Source organism: Poecilia reticulata, chromosome 18 (assembly GCF_904066995.2).
Source record: "Poecilia reticulata chromosome 18, P_reticulata-male-v2, whole genome shotgun sequence".
In the NCBI taxonomy this organism is placed as follows: domain Eukaryota; kingdom Metazoa; phylum Chordata; class Actinopteri; order Cyprinodontiformes; family Poeciliidae; genus Poecilia; species Poecilia reticulata.
In genome coordinates, this window is record NC_088847.1 from 20,876,814 (window position 1) to 20,900,489 (window position 23,676).

Sequence of the window (23,676 nt, forward strand, 5' to 3'; positions counted from 1 at the left end):
CGAACGTTCCAGATTACAGAACAGTTTTTGGTGAATAAAAAAAAAAAACGTTTTTGGTGAATAAAGTGGAGTAGACTTGCTACTTGTCAGATGACGGAAATCGTTGAAGTATCGTTTCTGCTTCAGCTCGGAGTCGCGGTTTAAGCAGAGAGGTAATGAAATACAACAGACACTAACAGGCCTCTGCCTTTCTCTGAAGAACTACTGAGCAGGAGGAGACAGCCAGGTGAGGAGAAACTGTTCTTATCTATCATTCAGTATTTTTTTATCATACAGACATTAGGCTGTTGCTGTGATATTAGCTAGCTGCTAGCTAACAACTTTGCTAGCAAAGCTAGATAACTAAAAAGCTTCTTCCCTGTATTGTTAATGATATCAGTCATTCTTCAGTATCGCTTATGCAATAAGGGCACATCGCCCATCCAAAACCGATCATCTCCATAATGGATATATGTCCGATCTTCTAATTTCCTTTACTACATAATGTACATTTCATTTATTCTGGCATTAGGTAAATGTATCTTGAAGGAGAATAACACGTAAATAAAAGTCCAACAAGGATATTCATTTAGAATTAAAAATAACTCACCCTGAATTACCATGATAGATATAATGAATGTAATAAAAGGGACATTAATGAAGGGGAAAAAAACTCAACCCAGACTTTAAGTTTAGGGTCTGGTTCTCAGAGTATGAAGTTAAATTTGTTTCCCAATTATTCAATGGAAACAAAAAACTAACCTCAGTTAAGTAAAATAAAATTGTAATCAAAACTTATGGAATTGTAATGATTTCTTTTTTTTTTTAATCGTTTTGTTTAAAAAACTTTTTTAAATTAAATAACTAATTTTTGTCTTGTGAACTTAGTTATTTGCCAAACATAAACTTTTATTTGCACACATCAGAAATCTTTTGTTGTGATTTTAGGCCCTGCCCAAGACGTCATATGAGAATCACAAGCAAAACTTTGACTCCAACAAAAACTTAGAATATTAACAAAAGATTTCTGACATGCAAAATAAGTTTGTTTTGCAAAAAAAATGCACTTCATGAGACAAATGTGATTTAAATGTTTAAAAAAGTTTTTTTTAAGCAAAACTCAGTAGGCTTTTCTCATGGTGACATGCATTAACAATTCAATATTTGCTTTTGTTTTTTTCTGCAGTTCCACGTTAAAGTTTGATGCAGCTCTGCTTTGCTGAATGGACCATCTTCATCTCCACTGCAGCAAACAGGCAGCTCTTTGTTTTATAGATTAGTCACTAAAAAGTTGCATTGTGCCCTTGTTTATATTTTTAATAGTGTAATTCTGTAAAGACAAAATATGTCTGGTGGTCCAGCTCTGATTTACATATCTTGCTAAATTGCGGGTTGAATATTGTAATACTATAACAAAATAGACCTGCAGAAAGAAATTACTAATAAAATATCTTACATATGTATATTTGTATGCTCTATATGGAGATGTCTGTTAGCTTTGATTGTATATCTCACATTTTTGTAATTTATCATTGTTTATTAAACTCTGAAAGCTGAGGGGCTTTGTTCATATTATGTCCTAGAATGCGGTTAGATGTGCACTTTTTTTGTTGAGCACCTGCCCCTTTAGTGGTCTCTGCACAGGCCTGTCGCAGAGAATTTATCAAACATCAGTTCTCTCCATTTTAAGTTGTGTTTAATACAACTTAAATCTGTTAATAAGTGATGGCGCTACAAATATTTTTGTGACAGATTTCTGCTCGTCCTGCATTGGGATAAAATGGTTTTCTGGACACAACTCAATGAATCACAGGTGACTAATAGGCGCTGTCCAATCCAGTAATACATATCAATTAGCAGGAGTATGAAAGACGTAAAAATAATGAACTATACTATATTAAGAAATTATATGTAATCCTCTGTGCTACATGAATGCAAGTTAAAACATTTGCAACAAGTTAATTAAGTCCAATGTTAGGTCTGTGTAAGGTAAACGTGAGAGTGAGAATGTCTCACTCTCACGTTTACCTTACACAGAGAATGTCTCACTCTCACGTTTACCTTACACAGACCTAACATTGGACTTAATTAACTTGTTGCAAATGTTTTAACTTGCATTCATGTAGCACAGAGGATTACATATAATTTCTTAATATAGTATAGTTCATTATTTTTACGTCTTTCATACTCCTGCTAATTGATATGTATTACTGGATTGGACACACACACATACTGGCATATGCTGCCACCCCTGAAAAAATCCCTGCCACCCCCTCTCGCCACCCCATAAATATTTTTCTAGATCCGCCCCTGAGGCTTTTATATGGGGTCAAACGATAAGTTACACCAGAAATAAGACGTATAGAAACTTCATGGAGATGGTAAAACTTGAAGAACAAATTACATTTATCTCGAGCTCAGTCTCTTTAAAGGATTCTAAAGAAAATCAGCAAAAACTGCTAATATTAAGGGCAAAATATAACAAACTATCTACTACCAAAGCTTCATCAGAGATATTCAAGCTGAAACAATCGTACTACGATCAAGGAGAAAAGGCAGGAAAGCTTCTGGCGCATAATGAAAATACTTCTGATCCTCTAAAAATTAATGATCTCTTTAAAGATTATTACTCAAAATTATATACATCTAAAGGACACATAACACAAATATCACTAGATTCATTTTTTAACTCTAAATATCCCCACACTTAGTGAAACGGTTAAATCAGAGCTGAATATCTCGATATCTATAGATGAACTTTCAAGTGCAGTAGATAAATTTAAATCAGGGAAAACACCCGGTCCGGATGGGATCCCTTTGGACCTTTATAAAATATTTAAAAACAGACTACTACAGCCCCTCTATAATACGCTTGCAGAAAGTTATACCCTTAAAGAATTACCTCCTTCTCTACTAAATGCAATCATAACAGTACTACCTAAACCTGGAAAACCTCCCACCAGATGCAAATCTATTCGACCAATCTCTATTTTAAATTCTAACATAATATCTAAAGTACTAGCACTTGGGCTTGAGAAATTTTTACCATTTCTTTCTGAACCTGATCAGAACGGATTCATAAAGGGGCGGCAAGCTAAATATGAACATCCCGATACAGCTTTACTTTCACTTGATGCAGAAAAAGCATTCGACAGAGTGGAACATAATTATCTATACAATGTTTGATCTCAATTTGGCTTGGGTAGTTATTTCATAACCTGGATTAAAATAATTTATAATAAACCCACAGCCTCAGTTATAACGAATAATATTATATCTGATTCATTTAATCTAGCTAGGGGAACACGTTAAGCGTGTCCCCTCTCACTCCTCCTCTTTATTCTGGCAATTGAACCATTGGGTTTTGCCATAAGGAACAATCAAAACATGCAGAATAATAAGTATTGACTCTAAAATTGGACTATTTGCAGATGACATTATTTTAATGATGTTTAATCTGAAGTCCTCAATCCCTCAACTACTTAAAACCATCAATGAGTTTGGTTATCCATCCATCCATCCATCCATCCATCCGTCCGTCCGTCCGTCAGTCCGTCCATCCATCCATCCATCCATCCATCCATCCATCCATCAACACCCTTTGTCCCTTAGTGGGGTCAGGAGGGTTGCTGGTGCCAATCTCCAGCTAACGTTTAGGGCAAGAGGCGGGGTCACCCTGGACAGGTCGCCAGTCTGTCGCAGGGCTACACAGAGACAAACAACCATGTACACACACACATAGGGGAAATTTGGAGAGGCCAATTAACCTGACAGTTATGTTTTTGGACTGGGAGGAAACCGGAGTACCCGGAGAAAACCCACTATGCACAGGGAGAACATGCAGAAACACCGGAGCCGTGAATCGAACCCACAACCTTCTTGCTGCAGGGCAACAGCTCTACCAACTGTGCCACTGTGCAGCCTACACACACACCTAGGGGCAATTTGGAGAGGCCAATTAACCTGACAGTAATTTTTTTTGGACTGTGGGAGAAACCGGAGTACCCGGAGAAAACCCACCATGCACTGGGAGAACATGCAGAAAGACAAGGGCCGTGAATCGAACCCACAACCTTCTTGCTGCAGGGCAACAGTTCTAGCAACTGTGCCACTGTGCAGCCCCGAAGCTAAATCCGGCATCCTATTTTAAATCAGTCCGCCTCAAATTTAACACGGGGACGACGACTAAATCTTGCTCAAGTTCTTGAGTTAAGAAATTGAGCAGCAATTATCATCATCATCCAAAAGGTGTGGGTTGTACTTAGCCCTGTCTTCGCAAGTTGGGCATGCGGCGTATTTGGATTTATTTGGAGCTCGAATGCCGTAAATATCTTCATCCTTTGCCCTTTTGGCCAGGACAGGAGTCAACGTTTCAAAGTCCGGTCTCTTTTTAGGGCAAACGTCCTCAGCCGAGGACGTTTGTGGAAGATTGTCCCAATCTTCCCCTACGACTGCCCTCTCCAGGGACCGGTCTTCCAGCGTTGCTTCTGTCAGAGCAGAGGTTGAGGATTCAAATCCAACAACCTCTGCTCTGCAAACTTCCCCAGCCGGGGAAGTTAGCTTGGCTGTCGGGGAAGGGTTGAAGAGATAAGCATCGAACTCATCATATTCAATTGACTCATCCCTGTGGCTACTAATATCAAAAGTCACTCCTGGAAGAATCTTATTAAAGATTTTCCTCACTCCGGTGGTAATCAAATACCCAGCACCAAAAGTCAAAGGAAAGAACACGGTTGCTACAACCTGTGCCATTCTAAAATCACAAAAACACGCAGAGCTATAAGTCAAAGAGATTCTTGGATATGACCTCCTGTTTTGAGATTCAAGCATTCATAACCTCAGATGTTCTTTGATCTATGTCATAGATGATGAGGTCATAGACAATGAGCTCACTGTAGTTCTGGGGGAATGTCTTGCTTCTGATGGTTGCTATGGAAACGGTCAAATCAGTTCTGCATGACTTAAACTATTAACCCTTTGCAACTGCATCACTGAATCATTCAAGGCGCCATGACGAACTTCAGAAGGGTATATTTCAGGAGGCTTTGGATTAAAACAGGGATTTTAATCTTTAAATATTAAGTTTGGATTGACAATGGTATATTACAAACATTAATTTAAGAATTTTTCATCATTTAAAATTTTGAATCATACTTGACTTAAAAATATCCTAAAAATAAAATTAAATGTAACTTACAAACATTTGCTGCTGCTCTTTTTAAAGAAATTTTGCCTGCTTGGACAAGCGCTATTGCTATTAAACCAAAAATACTTTTGGTTTAATAATTTTACATGTTAGCATAAGAAAAAAGAATAAAGAATGATCCCTAAGAAATGGTGCTGCCGCTCCATAGTTGATGGGTTGTAAACGACATTTGTTCTGTACGGTGCGGAAATGTAAACAATAGACCAGGGGTGTCAAACTCAAGTTCACCGAGGTCCACTTCAGCATATTAATTAATTTTTAATATATTGTTTGCGATTCATATAATAAACTCAGAACTCGGGTGACAACCATATTCATAGTTAGCTAGATTCCTTTAAAAAAAAAGGTTTTGTTTAAAAGACTTTTTAAAATTAATTAACTCATTTTTACCAAACATAAACATTTATTTGCACACATCAGAAATCTTTTGTTGTGTTGTAAAAACTCAGTAGGCTTTTCTCATGGTGACATGCATTAACAATTAAATATTTGCTTTTGTTTTTTTCTGCAGTTCCACGTTAAAGTTTGATGCAGCTCTGCTTTCCTGAATGGACCGTCTTCATCTCCACTGCAGCAAACAGGCAGATCTTTTTTTTTATAGATTACAGTCCACTAAAAGGTTGCATTGTGCCCTTGTTTATATTTTTAATAATGTAATTCTGTAAAGACTAAATATGTCTGGTGGTCCAGCTCTGATTTACATATCTTGCTAAATTGCAGGTTTGAATATTGCAATACTTTCTTATAACAAAATAGACCTGCAGAAAGAAATTACTAATAAAATATCTTACATATGTATACAGTATTTGTATGCTCTATATGGAGATGTTCGTTAGCTTTGATTGTACATGTCACATTTTTGTAATTTATCATTGTTTATTAAATTCTGAAAGTTGAGAGGCTTTGTTCATATTCTGTCCTAGAATGCGGTAAGATGGGCCCTTTTTTTGTTGCTGAGCACCTGCCCCTTTAGTGGTCTCTGCACGGCCCTGCTTCAGTTCCTCTGATTAATGTGTTCACATAATTACAGGGGCGGTTTGGAGACTTTAATAAACCCAGTTTTGCTGTTTTTGTGAAAACCCGTGTGAGGTTTGAGGTCACGACGCGTAATTATAGGAAACTGTCAGAAGTGTGCTGCGTTTTGTTTCTCTCCGATCCGTTGTGTTTCATACCGGTCACAACCACCTGTGAGTTTTTCTTATAGATCAAACATCGGTGGCACCTTCATTATTTCTACTCTTCTAATTAGGCCCTTAATAAAAGAAAAAAAAATTACTGTGTTTTTTTGCGAAAAAGTTCAAATTGACATCATGATCCTCCAGGAACAAATCATTACGAGGTTTATTACCAAACACTGATTAAAGGAACTAATTTGTTGCCTCGACAGAAAAGTTTTGATTCAAAATGCCAAACTTCTCCTGTATAATACTGTAAATGCTCACCATGCAGAAACATCAGCCAGCTGTGTGCATGGAGGTCATGAATTTATTTCACTTTACTTAAACATTTGGGTTCATCTTGGAGATTTTCTCTTGTAAAGGGTAAAAAAAAAGAGGCTAAAATATATTCATACACCTCCATTAACATGATGTTGAATGTTGGTTTCCAAGTTGCACCCTGAGGACGTCACCCCCCTTTTCTAGTGATTAGCAAGCCTTTATCATAATGCTAGTAATATATTCAACCATTCCTTTTGGCAGAATTGGTAGAAGTAATTTAATTTTAATGGTTTCCTTTTTACAGATCTGGATATGAGTCATAGTCCACAGATTTTACACAGAGTTGACATCAGGGCATTAGGGAGGTGATTCCAGTTGCTAGGCGTCACCCTGTTAATCAACTCCAAACCCAATTTTGCTTTTCGCATCATTTTCCTGTTGGATCGCCCAATTCTGTCCAAGTTAAGATCATCCAGCTGTCGGTTTTGAGCAAAGAAACATTACCACAGCACAATGCTGCCACCACCTTGCTTGGCTTAGCCGTTTCTGAAAGGCTAGCCTTAACTCCTCCCATCATATCTTTTCATTGTGGCCCAACTGTTTGCCTTGGCAGACCATAAAGTTGATTTCCTTCATTTTGTTTGGTTTGTCCAGGAACAATTTCTGTCATCCTTGAATTTGCTGATATTGACACGGTCCCTCTATGTCATGACGTGTGTGGATGTTGGACCCAAATGCAGCAGGCTGAGATTTAAAAGTTAATAAAGAATGAAAAAACTAACAACAACAACAAAAACAAAACATGGAGACCAGTCAGGATTTAACAGGAGGAACCAGGAGAAGGGTTTAAATACTGAAAGCTGAACAAAAGACTTGGACTGATTAGCTAACGGGATGCAGGTGTGAGATGAAACCTTAGCGATGGATTGACTCAGATCCAATCTATAACATACAAATGTGGACTGATAGACGACTACAGTTTATTATCAATCGTTCCATAAAATTAAAAGCCATGTTGAGCAACATTGTTGAGAGCATGAGATGCATAATAAACAACCTTCCCTGCTGATGCCAAACAGCTCACAGTGCTATTGACTCACAGTGCTATTGAAGCCGTTTGCTGCTACGGTTAATTTGAGTTTAAAGACAGAAGACATATCGACCGCGTAACGATTGATCCTCCCGATCAGTCAAACGGAGGAAATGACTCTGTGACCGAAATGATATCAAGAATCTGAACACACAGTTAAAGTCCTTATATCCATGAAATGTGAGTAAAAATAGAGTGGCATCAGATTTTAGCGGTTGTAGGATTTCAGTTTTGTCTTTGGTAAAAGATCACGAGCCGTTTCTTCAGCCAGCACTAGGCTCACATGTTTGTTTTGGTTGTATTTACCCAGAATGCTCCTCACTATAGTCCGCTTCCTGCTTTAGCAGCGGTTTCTGGTTCGCTTGGTTATCAATACATAAACATTCAAAGAGCACCAGAGTTATCTCTAATCAAACCAATAGACGGATCAGAGGTCGAATACATATTACCCCAAATGACCTGGACTTCCTAGGAAAACAAATTGGAGTTTGATTAAAGCGGACCAACATGGCCGGTGTGAATGCAGTCCTAGAAACAGTGCTATGGCTCATTACAAGTAAAGCTGCAGCTTGAGGCACCAGAAGCACAAAACAAGATTCAACAGCAGAATAATCGGCTTTTACCTGGAGGAATTTGTTTTATGGGCCTGTTTTTCTCACTGTTAGGGTTTATTATTTTCAGATTAGCTCTCCTTGGAAATGAAAGGTTCAAATAAATCAATGAGGGTGCAAAAATTAATATTACATAAATGCCTATGATGACTCCACAGCTTCTCCCCTTTCCGTTTTAAAATGTTGTTTTTCTTGCTCAGATTGCTGCTCTGTCCACTGTCTTAGTGCGTGGGCTTTAAAGTTTACGTAAGCCGGGTCCCAAAGTTAGAACCGCTCCTGGATTTCTTGAACACTAATCAGATGCTTGGTGAGCTTTGTTATGGAGCCGAGCTCCAGAGAAAAATATGAACATATGGAGAGTGGAAAATATGCCAGAGACCAGAGAATAAAGTGGACTTAATAATGGCCAGAGGTGTCATTAGAGACACACACACACACACACACACGCCCACACACGCGCGCACACATACATTTCAAGAAAAGTGTTGGCTCATTGGCACACCAACATTTAGACTGGCCTCATTTCAGTTGCTCACCTTCTCTCTCCCACACACACAGCCTCTCTCTTTTCAGGGGGTCAAAGTTCAACTCGGTAATGGAGTCACTCCCACCTGGCAGTGTCAGGTAATACGGTGGGGGGGGGAGTGCGTCGGAGAAAACGGGGCCGAGTTCTGAATGACCTAAATTGTGGCAGCAACCTTGAAGAGCTCAGGTGGTGCACGGTGAAAACTAAAAAAAAAAAAAAAAAAAGGTGGAGTAGGGGATGAAAATGAAAAGGGGGGAGGAAGGTGGTGAGGCAGACATGGAAGGCCAGTGGTAATGCGTGTCCTTAAACTGATTTCGGTTGTTTTCAGAGCGAGGTGTGGTCCTCTCATCTCTGCGTGGCACTGCCGCTGATTGGAGCCCGTTAAAGGTCTGCACCGCTGCGTCTGCACTTCTGGGACCGTTCGAGCGCCGAGAGAAAGGGCGACCGGGAGTGTGTGCATGCTTCTTTTTTTTTTCCCGCCGCGCACAAACTCATAGGTTATGTGTGTTGTGCTCGCTCTCCTTCCTTCCTTCGCTTGCAATCACAGTGTTTGTCGTCGTGATAGCCCGAGCTGCTGGCTGCCTGTTGCCTGACGCCTCTGATTAGTAATCAGTAAGCATTGTGCCTGAATGCAGATTGCTAACATGTGCTGATGGACCTCATCAGAGCCACAATCCAACCCCTATTTGGCCTCATAAATGTCTGCTCGAGTGCATTCAAATATATTCCAGTAGGAGGTCACATGATTGGCCGGCACATGTCTGAATCTACCCTGACAGGTCTCTCTGGTTGATGATTTAATCGGCCGTTTAGCGTCACGCAGAGAAACGTCTTGGATGCTTTTGATTTTTCAAACCTCTCTGCCCTCGCAGAAGCATCCGACGCCTCGAAGCTTTACAGACTTGAACAGCTTTTACTTGAATTGTATCTGATAGATGAGGATGCTCGACCGAAAGGATGCACTTTTCACAAATAAAAATGTAAAGATGCGTGTTGTGAATTTGAGTTCGGTCTGTGGATTTATTGAGGTGTTTTGAACCTTCTCCATGCTGCTGGGTTTGTTTCTGCTGCACCTTATGTATTTCGTACGGATAATTCACGATGCCGCCACATCCATGCCTTACACTTGAGGGTAATTTCCAAAGATCCTGCATTTTGTCTGAAAACATCACCAAGCATGTCCTAAAAATGTAATCCTCAACTCATCTGTCCAAACAACATCATTCCGGAAGTCCCGATCTTAATCCATATTCCGTTTGATTCGCTCTAGTCTGGTCTTTTGTCAACGGTTTGCAGGAACAAAACGCAGAAAGGAACTTGGAATGACGTCACATTAAAACTGAAAACTTTAAAAACCAGAACAAGATGAACAGAAGGTTGAGTTTGGGCAAAGAATAAGGCAGAGTAACAGAAGAAAACAGCAACGAACAATGAAAAACTCTGGAGCTTAAATACCAAGGCAGGGGTGGAAAATAATAAAGCAACCAGATCAAATCAGAGGGAATAATAAATCAAAATGCACAAAGAACTGAGCACAAGAACAAACTAATATGACAATATTTTTTCTGCAGTAATGAATAGAGATAAATGAGCTGAATATTATCCAAAACCAAAACACCAAAGGATTATAACAGTCCGTTCTTTAGCCATCCGACTTTGGGTTCATTTGCCAGATAAGAGAATTTTAACGTTGGCTTTGAAAAGTTTTCCAGTTGCAGAAGGTTTTCCATACAGTGGATCTCTTTAAACCGTCACCCGGGCAACACGCCGCTGCGGTCAATGGGCTGCTTTATGGATCTGAGGTATAACTGGTGCGATTTCAGTCATGTTAGATGGGAATAAATGTGAGTGTGTTTCTTTATTCTTCATTAAACTTTACAGGAACAATTTGAAATATTTTCTGCAGTTTTTCATGCATTTCTAGACTTATATTATATGGTATAATACCATAGAAACACCATCTGTTTAAAAATGCAGACTTTCATTAGGGGAACATTTTTTTTTTTTCCTTTTTCGTCTTTTTTTTTTTTTTTTTTTCACCAAGACTGTGTGTGAAATACAAGCTTAATTTCAAAAACAAAGTTTTTCAAACGTGCTGCTTTGTTTTGTCAGCCCTTTGTTTCTTCATTCGTCACAGTTAAAAACATGATGTGGCTGCATTAATGAAAATGACCTGCAGTTGGAGGCGTGATTTGTCAGTCTGACTCACCCGGAGTGATGGATGTGTGTGTGTGTGTGTGTGTGTGTGTGTGTGTGTGTGTGTGTGTGTGTGTGTGTGTGTGTGTGTGTGTGTGTGTGTGTGTGTGTGTGTGTGTGTTTGATTTATTGCATTGTGGGAAGTTAATGGTCGCGCGAGAACGAAATGTTTATGAAAACGACCTTGTGAAGAAAAACTCTCAAACTGACCGGCTATAAACTAAAAACGAGAGCTTCAGCGGACGGAGCCGGGTGTTCATCCATGCATCTGTGGGACTTTAATGGCCTTCAAATATTATATTTATTTTAGGCATCGCGGACGAAACGAATGACCCCATTTTGGTTTCCTTTCATTATTTTTCACCACTTCTGGTTTTAAATCTCCGCCCCCGCCCTCGTCTGTCCCTCTGTGATCGCTGCAAATCGTCAAGGGATTTCTGTCCCTTAACCACTGATCTCCCCTGTAGCAAACACACTTCATTAAACCGCAGACTCATTCATCAGCTGCCTGCTTATGTCTCCTATATGAGCCCGGCTCAGACCTCCACCGGTTATTTCAATGAATGCGAGTGGCTTCCCCCCCCGCTGGGCCGTCTCCGCACCAATAGATTATTTGTTAGGAATTCTGGGCATGCGCTTCTCCGCCAGACGCACAAATCTGAAGAGAAGGATTCATTTCTGACACAAGGACATCAAGGCTGCAAACCTGAGTTAGACTTGACAAAAGTTAGAAGTCACTGTAGAGGGAATACGAGATGAGGGAAGCATTTTAAAGGCGTCTGACTCCGCATGGGTCGTGTAAATGCTGCGGTCGGTGTGTATTTCTAAGTCAAAAAGGTGTTTTTAATGTATCATTTTTAGTCTACTGTTTTTTTTTTTAGACGTGAACAGTCCTTGTCTTTGTGTGCTCTTTGCTGAAACGGGCCTGTTTCCTGGGTTGAACCCATCCTTTAAGCGTCGTCTCTAACAGGGTTGAAGTCAGGGCCATCCCAGACGCTTTGATGTGTATTTGGGATCATAGCCCCAACGGAGCAACCGGTTCCGTCCAAGTTTCCGTCATATATTTGAAACTGTGACTCATACATGCAGGGGGAATTGGTTCTGATGTTCAGAAATAGTCAAGGAGCCGCAGAGTCTCAGGGTTTGACGATACTAGAACAACAGCAGTATCACTGTCCCCCCGGCGATTCAAGAAGCCGCTGCTTCGAAATCAGCACCTTCAAGCTCCACCGGTATTTCCAAGTACCCACAGATACCGAGAACCTTCTGGATACATGTGTTATGGTTAGAGCTATCACGCCACAATTATTGTTTCCACACACCAATGACTCCACAAGAGGAATGAAATGACAGCAAAGTAGGAGTTCCTCCCAAACAGATGGTTAAAACATGGACACAATTGGGTGCTCTGATGGGAAAATCATCCAAAACAGTCTGTTTTGGAAATAGATAAACCAGGCTGGCATTACGTTTCAAAAGCAGCCATGACCTCAGCATTATTGGAAAATTGTGGACTGTGCTTGGAAGCTTGGTCTCTGCCAATAGCCAAACCCCGTTTCAGTGAGGTCTGCCAATTCTGTCAAAAAGAAGTGGTCAGAGCTTACGTCAGAATTATTCTAGACTAGAGGCTGGTTGATGGCCACAAAAAAACAAAACAAAACATGTCACATTCACTAAGAAACGTTTAATTAAATAACAGTGCAGGTGTATATCTGGATTTTTTGCTCCAAAGTTTTCTTTTTCAAATGCATTCAAGTTTTTTGCGGTGGAGTCATTCCAGCACAGACCGGAATCTATTTTTATTTCTGTCCACTCTATACAGTTTTACACATTATCCCTATTATACTTTTTTTTTTTAATAAATAAGGATAGATCTATGTACTATAAAAAAAAAATGTTCATTACATTCCTTGAATAAAATAATTCTTAGACAGTGATTTTTCAGTCTGGTCAGTTTTGCCTGTTTTGAGCTCCTTGCAGAATGAGCTTTTTTAGGGCGTCTTGTCACTTTAAATCCAAATAAGCTGCTTCTGGCCACGCCCCCCCCAACTTCAACGTTTACGCTCAGGTGAAAATGGCTGCAAACAGATGGGCAGTTCTACAACCGTACACCTTTGAAAAGCAGAAGTAAAGCCTCCAGCACAACCAACAAGAATGCAGCAAGTGGTTTCTGAAGGGTAGGTCAACAACAAAACACAGCAGCCATTGTACAGTGCGTAGAGCAGGTAAAACTAACAAATGGTCACATCTCATTGACATGTTGTCTAGATCTGCTTTTCAAACTTTGTTTTTTTTTCTAACAAACCGTTTGGTTTTAGATTTACATCAGTTACCGACACAAGTTTGGAGACAAACAGGCGATTAAAGACACAAAAGAAGGTTATAAAATATAATAATAACATATCAAACACATTAAGCAATGTCTCCATATGAATGCAAACACTTGTGTTTTCCTTATAAAATGCAGAAACGCTTTCTGAAAGTACCAGAACGACAGCGTTTCATCCACTCTTTCCATCCATCCACCCATCGCTGCTGCATTCAGCTTTAATTATCAACTCAGTGTTGTTGTTGTTTTAGTCCAGCAGATGTTTTAAAGTATTAAATCAATTCAGATGGCTTCCAAATGTGGCGTTAATGTTTGTAAAGCGGCTTGGCTCGCTCTCTCTCTCTGGTCAAACCAGGAATTCTTTATCATTTCCATCCCGACATGACACACGGGCCAGCATTCAGCGGACAGCATTGGTTTGAATGGCGTCATTGATTGGGCGGGTAGATGGATGGTGGTCAGACAGCCATTTAATGTGACCCCCCCGCCCCGCCCCCCCTGTCCTCCTCCCCTCTGCTGCCCTGCCTGTGACAGAGTTAGAGCTCATAGTAAATCACTGACTGCAGTGAAGGCAGCATAGATCACCGCTAACAACACTGCGTCAACAAGTAGACAAGCTCCGAATAAATACCACAGGAGACAGAGACAAACTCTAATAAACATGTTTTTGCTGTTTGGATTTATCACAGCGAAAATGTCACTTTCTAAATGTCAACTAATGTATGAAAGATATTGGAGGGCCTAATTTTTCTAGATCACGTCTTGTGTGAATTAGCATATCTTAAAGTCAGAGCGGTGGATGGAAATTCAGTCGCATTCTTGGATGTTTTATTTATTTATTTTTTCATTATTGCAGACAGGATGCGTTGCAAAATTAGTTCCACCTGCTTCCACAGTTTGTCAAGTTACAGCCACAAACTAATGGAGCTTCAGGGGAATTAAAGTGACAGGCGAGAAAAGTAGTGCACAGTTTTGAAGTTTAAGAAAAGCGTGGCATACATTTGTATTCAACCCCTTTACTCTCATGCCCCTAAATCAAGTCCTCAGAAACCCTTAAGTGTATTCAACAAAGTCTACCCATGTGTATGAATCCAACTTGTCTGGAGGTTTGTTAAGGAACATTAATGAACATCATGAAGATCGCCGTGGAGATGCTTAAAGAAGGTTTAGGTTATAAAACGAGCCTGATCGTCTTTTGGATCACGATTTAATCCATCATCTGAAAAAGGCAAAGAGCATCGCACAGCTGCAAACCTACCAAAGACGCAGCCGTCCACATAAGGTGAGAGGCTTGCTTATCTCTGCTTTTGGGAGAAAAAAAGCCAATCAGTGGCGAGGAAAATAAATGCTGCTCCCAGATTGGCTGCTCTGCAAATGCTATTGCAGCCAATCCAACAGCGCGTCATCTAGCGCTGCTGCTAGGTATTTCAGTTTATCAAGATGCTTTTCCTTTGAATATTTTAAATATTCTCTTTGGGAAATTCACTAATGGGTAAATTTTCCTAGAATAATTTGAAGTCATGTTCAACAAAACATATGCATGAACAGGCGGGGCTGGGTATGTCTCAGGAAATGGGTGACTTACTGTCTAAGCTGTGGTATTCTTTAACCTTTCTGTTAACTGGTTGATATCTGAACAGTCACGTTGTTTCTAAAACATTTCTGTCACATTACTCTGTCAACCACAGGAGAGAAACATCCTGAGACTTCTTCAGAGAGGTCCTGTGATGGTAGACATACCTAAATGTTCAAATCATTTTTTTTTTGTAAAGAAACGATTTCTTAAACCTTGACTGATTGAATCACATTTATTGTAGTTTTGGGCTCGGCAACACTGCACCGAGAGTCGGAAAATAACTTTTTCCTAATCCAAACTATTCACATGAGACAATGCCATCAAATGCTGCCACTCATCCATGATGCCTTGGAGAAACCCTCGGAGAGTGGAGGAGGTGCGCTTATCCCAGGGCTTCTCTTTGTTCTCCTTCAGAAGGTTTCCATTCCCACTTCTTGAAAGGCAATAAAAGCAAACCGTCGATGTTAGTGGGCGGGGGAGTATCATCAATTTATCTTGTTTATGGAAGCGACGGGAGACCGCTCAGCTATTGTCTCTGCCTCTCCGCTGCAATTGGTACAATACTCAGGACAAGGATTTAACCAGCTCCATCTGCCTCCCTCTTGCACTCCCTTCTGTCTCACTCCCCGGCTCCCCGTACGGCTCATTCCTCCAATCCAGGGCAAACATGCATGCATGCAGAATGTTTACACCTCCCTGCGTTCCTTCATTCTTTCCCTTCCTTTCTTTCCGCACACCCACACCGTCCCTCTCCAACGCAGCGTCTCCTTCCTCCTCCTCCTCCCTTCATTGACTCCAGCAGCTCAATCATTGACTGCTCTGACCCTCTGACAGGCTCGACTTGACATTCAGACACCGTGTTCATCTCCTGTTTGTTTCCGTCAACACAGCCCAGGGTATTTGATCCATGCACAGACTTACAATAGGCAAGCACACACAAGTCCTGTCCACCACATGCTCTCTGTGAGTTACCCCCGGTGTAAGCTGGCAAGGATCTAAATCCTTCCTCGGACAGCTGTGAGCTGATGCAACCTGTTTTCTGTGTCAGAGGACAGGGTTTTTAAAGCCCAAAGCTTGAGCCAAAGGCTTATTTCTGACTTTATATGTCAGCGGTTTCTTATTGGCGAATAAGCCACAAGGAACGGGACAGCGCAGGCTGAAATTGGTGTCTGTGACTTTCAGTGCAGGGATGGCTGCTGGACCTTTGAGTGTTTCATTATCCCAGCTTTTTATTTTTATTTTTATTTTTATTTGCGCAGCCAATTCTCAAAGCCCAAACAGCAGCGATAACTAGATGTAATTGCTATCAGTTTCTTTCCATCACTGGCGCGGAAATTTGACTCGCTACTCTTTCTGATTTTCTTTAACAGGTTTCCTTTGAGCTCTACTGCAGTCCAGACATCGACGAGGCTATTGCAGCGCTTTGGTCCAATATTCAGCTTCCAACAGAGGACCTTCGTGTGGTCAAGCCACACAAAGTTAGTATCCATGCATCTCTACTGGGTTCCTGATTCCTCATGGGATTATTTTATCTTTCTAGTATAGAACTTACAATCGTTCTCTATGGAGGCTACGTTCACATAGCAAGGATTGATGCTAAACACCTTTTTATTTTTATAATTTTTTTTTTTTTTACCAGTCATTCATTCCACTAATTAACTTCTGACACGTCTTTTTGAGCGTTGACAACCCAAAGCAAGCCGAATGCGCAGCAGAGCGCAGGCGTCACGCAGCACTGAACCGCTTACAGTAGTGGATTTATCTGTGGATCAAATTTAGAGTTTTTCAGCAAGGAGAGCCGACGGCGTCATCACAAGATATTGTCATAGCAACATGAAGAAAGCTAATAAAAAAATGAGCATAACTAACAGTAATGGCCTTTTGTGGAGCAATGAGTGCAACTTCTGTTTGGCCATGAGTGATGGGATTGTGATGTGATGCACTTCTTTCATCGTTTCACGATTATCGTTTTCAGCCATTGTTTATGTCCAGAGACCAGATTGTCCAACTTTTTGTTAGAAAGCTGAGGATTTAAAGATGGGGGTTTATTTCTCAGCATTACAGCAGAGGAAATGAAAGGTTTGGACTCAAACTAAATCTGACTGAACATCAGAAGAGTCTCCTAAAGAGGGCTGCGGATCAGACATGTCCTCACAGTCTGAGACGTCCAACACACTTTTCCAATATTGCTAATATTTCCAGAGAGGAAATATCGCCAAGTGAAGTTGTGGGAAGCTCAGAGACTCCTCCTGACGAAGAATGAATGCTGAAATGGAATCAAAAGGTGCTTCAACGCTGTATTCATTTAAGGACCTTCACACTTCTGCAACCAGGTTTCTGCAGGGTTTTTTTTGTTTGTTTGTTTTGTTTTCGATTTCATTTTACATGATACATATCATGTTAAAAGGTGACAAAAATGTTGTGAAAATGATCTGCCACAGGGTTATGTGCACATAATAAAATATAAATGTCCGTCATGAGTTTCATCTCCTTCCTTATTATTCATTATTCTAATTGTTTACTGTACCAAAGCACTGAAAGGATCTGTAAAATGTTATTTCCTGAACCTTTCCTTGTATTCTCTGTGCTCTTATTTCCATTATTCCATCACGCCTACAAACCGACTAACGGTGTTTCATTTGGGTTTGCTCGTATGCGGCAAACTGGTTAAGTTTTCCCAGCGTCACTCCTGCACACTTTAGCAGCGTCTATTTATGGAGTGAAGCTGCAGCTAACGTGTGCGTCTGCCTCAGTCTGCCGTTGTGAAGCTGCTCTTTGATAAGCTGGGTAAATTGGCATCATTCAAATCCACCTTTGGTCTATTTACTCTGGTTGTTTCATGATAGCTGTGAGCCGATCGTCCCTGACAAGATCTTATTAAAATATGACAACACTCCTAACTCGGCGCCGAAGACGTTCCTCCTGTGTCGAGCTGGATGCTGCTCCATTTTTACCTCGCCTGTCAGCCGCCGCCAACCGAGTGGTGCAATGACTCAGGCACTCCTGACTTCAACGTTACCCTGCTGATTGACATCATCGTCAGATAAATCAGCAGAGGGAACAGGTTGCAACACGTGAAGCAATCTTGGCTTTCACCTTCAGCCAAAACAGCCAGCGGGGGGGGGGGAATCCAGATTTTTTTTTTGTTTTTTTTGAGGGAATATTTTGTTTTGTTTATGGTGATGAACTCCGAGGCCGTTAGTCATCTAAAGCTGCTCAGGAGTGCAGAAAAGACTTGGTTTTGTTTTAGTAACGTAACAAATGTTTTCTTTTACTAAATCATACCATATTTACACATCATATTTAGATTTAATGAAGCTCAGAGTGTATTTTTAAAGAATTTCTATGCAGAATTCAGACATTCTGAGCAACCAAATGTTCCTTTTAATAAACCTGTGAAACAGCCCTTTAATTTAGGGCTTAAGGGAAGCGATGAATCAGAATAACGTTGGGTCAGAAAGTGCCAACATCCCACTTCTTTTCTCTCCAGCATCACTACGACTTGTTCCATCGGGCTGCAGGTCACATTTACGTTTACGCCAGGAAACATTTAAAGATTAGACATTTAAAATAAACAGTTTTTTTATGTGACGTTATGTTATCCCCTCATCAAAAACATACCTGGAGTGTTGTTTTGATTTTTTCATCTCTCCTGGCAGCCATTTGCCACAAAGTACCTCCTGAGAGCTGTGTCTCACAGAGCTCCCCTCTGACGCAACCAGCTCCTCCAGACTAGCGGCAGCAGCAGTCAGCAAACACCTGGTGGGGCTGTGCATCTGCTGAGCTCATCACCAGTGCTGCTTCTCAGTCCGACGCTCTCAAGAGCTGCTGTAAACAGAGAAACATTGCTGTGATGACGTGCTGAAGGTGACATGTTAGAAAGAGCAGATGCTTCTTAAAGAGACAGAAGACAATTTCAAATCAAAGTCATGTTTGACATGTGCAGCCTTTTCATAATTGAATGTGACAATAAATAAATAGTTCTCCTTTAAGCCTCACTTTCATATCAACAAGTTATTTAATCTGAGCTAAAAGTTTATCCTACACTCTTGAATACATGCAGCGTGATGAACGCAATAACCTGTCATGTCATATTTAATTACAGAGCTGTGGTTTTTTTTGTTGTTTTTTTTTATCTCAGTTGCTTCAAACTGAAGGACCGTGCATTGATCATGTGCCGAGGCCATCAGTTCATGACCTTGAGCTCAAGAGCACTTCTGCAGCAGAACGGTGATTTAAAGCGCACCAGCAAATCACCTCTGAATGGCTCAAAAGACAAATGAACGTCTACGAGTGGCCTGGCCACAGCGCAGACTCAGAGCGGATGGAGAGGCCACGGCGTGACCTTAAAAAGTCTGTTTTTGTAAGAAAACCTCCAGTGTGGCTGAATTATAAAACAACTGCAGGGAAAAATGGGCCAAAGTTCCTCCACAGTGATGTGAAACTCTGCAGCGATCATCATAAACACTCGGCTGCAGAGGTTTCCACCTGTTGCACGACCAGTTTGGAGGTTTAAGGAACAACTCTCCAAGTAGTACACCAGATTTGCTTGTATCACTTCCCCCCCACCTCCACTTTAAAAAATAAATCATTTTTTGACAACAGCATTTGTTTGACATGAAAGATCGAAGCGTTAAAAAAACAGAGATCTGTGGGAAGGCAGGTGGATTTTCAATCCCTCTCTAAATTCTGAATCTCCAGAAATCTTTTTTCATTGTGAGAGAAAAAGGAAAGAAAAATAGTTTCCTGGAAAAGAGAGGTGCTCACTCCTCGGATTGATTTTAATTAGGTTGTAATTCTGATTGATTCATGAACCCTGATGTGGCTTAATGTAGCTTTAACTTCCCCACAGTCAGCCTGGCTGGCACGATTTATCATCGGCGAGACGAAGAGGCAGCAGAGCCACAGGTAAATAACAACCTCCATCTTGTTTTCCTTTTTTCCTTTATTGCCACCTACTCTACCTCTTCTCGCTTCCCCTTGTGTTGTCGTGGCAACGCTTTGGCCACCCCATTATGACGATGCCCGTGCCGCTGTCTGTGTCGCTGCCGCTGTTGGTTTCTCCCTTTATTCTTTCGGGGGGGAAAAAGGGAATAAAAAACCCAAAAGGAGGAGGAGGAGGAGGAGGAGAGGTTTGAAGAGCAGGAGAGCAGCAATCATTTAGTACTTCCTTCGGCTGCTTTTATCCAATCTTTAGAGCTGCTTTCTCCGTTTCCTTTTGTCTTGGAGGTTGGACGCTGCTCGTAAAAAGAGGCAGTGTGAGAGAGCAGCTGTGAAGTTTATTAGGTTCACCGTGTGCACATGTGCGCGCTCTTCTTCTGCCTATTGTACATCTCCTTCAGTTCCTCCCCGAAACACACAGAGAGAGAGAGAGCCAGACTGTACGTGGAGCTATTGGATGCATTGATGAGGACGCTCGTATCAAAGAGAATCCACAATGAGAACAAACATACAGAGCAGATGAAACATCTCCTTTGTGCTTGGCTCCAGGAGCACAACACGATCTAATGAGGAGCCGCGTAAAGGTGTGTGTACACATCCTCGATACGTGTGATCAGGACGTTTCCCGTCTTGTGTTTGCTTTTTGTACGCCACGAGCTCGAATCAAGCAGAGTGTCTGCAGACTGACAGGTGTGTGTGCATGCGTGCGTGTGTGTGTGTGTGTGTAATCTGCTAGATAAAGTAGGCAGATAGCAGGAGCAGATAGACAGGGGTGTTGGGGATGAGATTGCAAGAGGGGCTTAAAGCCGAAGCTGTAAATCACTTAACCTGGGGCTAATGGGCTTATTGGCTACAGTACACACACACGCGCACGCACACACACACACACACACAGAAAGATACACACTGATACAAGCACTTGTATGCACATACGAGTTCATTTCTGGAAAGTTTGAGCCTCCGAGGCCTCAAGAAGTCTGAAATGTCAACTAATAAATGTAAAATGTCATTGAAACCCCCCACCGCTATTTTAGGTATTGCGTAATGAGTATTTGTGGGCAGAAGCGCTGGTTTACTCATGCTTCCCTGCTTGGCTATTTTAGGTTTGCTGCCTCGCAATTTGTGCCAATGCACGGGTGGGAGTTTTGCAGTATTAATAATCAGCATCAACTTTGATCCGGTGGACAAAAATAAAATCTGGTGAATACATTAGTCAGTGGAGTTATTTAAAGACAACATGTGAAGTGGGCTTCTGTAGGGCTCCTATCAGCAGTCAGTATCTTACCGGCAGCAGTCGCCTCAGTTTGGTGAGGAAATTTAAGGTGACTTTATTAGTTCTGATAGAAAGATGTAGATCCTTTGCTATTGCTTTGTAGCAATGATTTAAGCTGGTGCTGATTTTCTAAGGACACTTTTAAGACCAGAGGGTTAAATCTTCAGACGGCTACTTCCACAAACATCATGTCGCAAACATCAAACAAATCCCAGATTGGTTTGCTGAACATAAAAAATGAGTTATCTTCTTTTCAGTGGCCTTCACGACGCAATAGGAGCCTGTGAGGTGCAGCTAAAGAGAAAATTGGTTTCATAAATGTGTAGCTGACTGTCATAAATTGTGCTTGAACTGGACCCAAATGCAAACAAGACATAGTAAGTACCACGTCGGCGGGTTTAAAGATCCAGTTAAAACAAACTTACAGATAAAGCACAAGAAAAATGAGAAGATCCAACTAACCAAGCGTTAAACTGCATGAATACTTGAAACACCCTCTAAAACACTCATAACTGCCTGTTGCAATAGTTCAAACACCAAATATAGCATATTATGCATTAGTATGCACAAAGGAAACCCTCTTAGTACTTCAAAATTTCACATTTTTTATTCAACAAAAGATTTACACAGTGTAAATAGCATGTTAGAGCAGGATAAAGTACTTCCAGTGACAATATATACTGTTTTGATCTCCATATGGCACAAAAGGCTCAGATAGAAAATAGCATAAAATCAACAAAGCTTGTAAACAGACAGTTTTTCTCTTCCTTTTTGGTTAAAATATGTCATTTTTTTATTGAATGATATTACTCCAAATAGGTGAGAGTATCCAGAAATTGTACCCCAGTAATAGTAGGGATGCTCAAGTAACAATAAAACAGAAAAAAAAAATTCTAAAAGTTCATATTTTACAAAGACTTACTCAAGTAAATGTAACAAGTTGCCATCTTCCTCTCAGGTCACATTGCACCTCTGTATTTCAGCTCTCCAAGTTGCATTTTCCTGTTGAATATTTCAGATATGTGCTGCAAAAAAAAAAAAAAAAAAAAATCAGCGAAAATGTGAAATTTCCATGAATAATTTGGAGTTAAGTTCAACAGAAAAATCCACAAATAGGTGATTTTACGAATACTGAACCACAAATAGTCCGGAGTCCACTTTAACAGACTATTCTCTGATAAACAAATCTCATGCTAACATGCATGTTTCTGGTAGATGCATGAAACCAGTCGAATATTAAACTCTCCATGCTGAACTTTTACCTCTTTATGTAAACTGAAACCACTGAGCACCTGCTGCTGCATTTAAGATACTGACAGCTGATAGGAACTCCGTAGAACTCCACTTCAAGTACACTTTAAATCTCTCTAAATGATCTGAGTGTGGGTCCTTTTAAGATTTTGAGCAGGCTTAATGAGTGCTAAGTAGCCCTGGGCTACTTTTATGGGCCCCACTTGGGTTTCATAAATAAACCCATATCAGCAAAACCAGTTAAGCACCTTATGGAAGTTTTACCTGGTCTCTAATGGGCATTAAAACCAGTTCAAATTGCTCAACACATCCATGCCTCCCTCTTCTACCCGGTTTTCCTACATTAAGCCTATAAAGGCCTTCAAAATGGGGCCATTATCTAACCTGTGGACAATCCCATATGGAGCCCATTTTACGGCCCATGTGGGCTCCATATGTAAATGCGGACTGGCTGGGAGATCATCTCCAACCGGAATAAAGCCATAGAAGAAAAAGTCGAGGTGTGCACAAAAGGAAAACGGAAAAAAGGGGAGCCAGCTCTTGCCTTTCATTTAAACCCTCTCACACAAACATGTCATACATAAAAACATGTCCTCCCTGCGTCGTGGCGGTCTCTCCTCCCGTTCGGTCGCTTGTTGCATTTCTCATCATGTCCCTGCTCACATTTGGGCCGACCGGCTGCACCTGTTGAGGTGTGATCCGCTCGGTTTACACCTGCCCCCTCCTCCTCCTCTTCCTCCGTCGCTCCATCTCACACTTCTCTCCATATCACTCCATCTGTCCACCTGCCTCTCCAGCCCCGTCTCGCCGCATCCGACGGAGACCAAGCTGTTGCCAAGGCTACGGCAGCCATTGTGTACCCGGTTGCCAGGTGACCGGTCGCTGTGGCGATGATGGAGAATTTTGAAGCGCCGTCGCCGCTGCCACTCTTTCTCGCCTGGACAGATAAATCTCCAACCATTTTTTTTTTTGTTCCTTCCCTCCCCCTCCCCGCTCTGTTGCCGCCGTTCCTTTACCTTCCGACAACACCCGAGGAAGAAAAGCATGCCGACCTTTAAGTGGAGCCGAGCAACGACGGAAGGGCAGGATGGATGATGGCTTGTTTGTTTTAATCTCCCAGATCTCTCACTTGCTCTCTCTCCTTCCCCCCCCCTCCACCTCCCCCTCTTTTGCCTCTAACTCAATTTTTCTTTTCCTCCTTCATTCATTTAGCCTGTCCAGTTTTCCAGAGTTTAATTACGCCGCCTTTCCATCTCTGG

At 41.2% G+C, this 23,676-nt stretch overlaps 1 long non-coding RNA gene across 2 annotated transcripts in view; it reads right to left on the minus strand.

Annotated features, from left to right (window-relative positions):
• Positions 1-23,676, minus strand: part of LOC145548916 (uncharacterized) — a 63,247-nt gene that overhangs the window by 38,661 nt on the left and 910 nt on the right. Inside the window, exons 1-2 of one of the 2 annotated variants that reach the window (XR_014084861.1) lie at positions 22,089-23,676; positions 18,574-18,780 (exon numbers count right to left, since the gene is read on the minus strand). The exon at positions 22,089-23,676 is cut by the window's right edge and continues 910 nt beyond it. This is a non-coding gene — a long non-coding RNA (uncharacterized LOC145548916). Of the gene's footprint in view, positions 1-18,573; positions 18,781-19,916 lie in introns of both variants that reach the window. The other variant, XR_014084860.1, reaches the window with a different exon arrangement.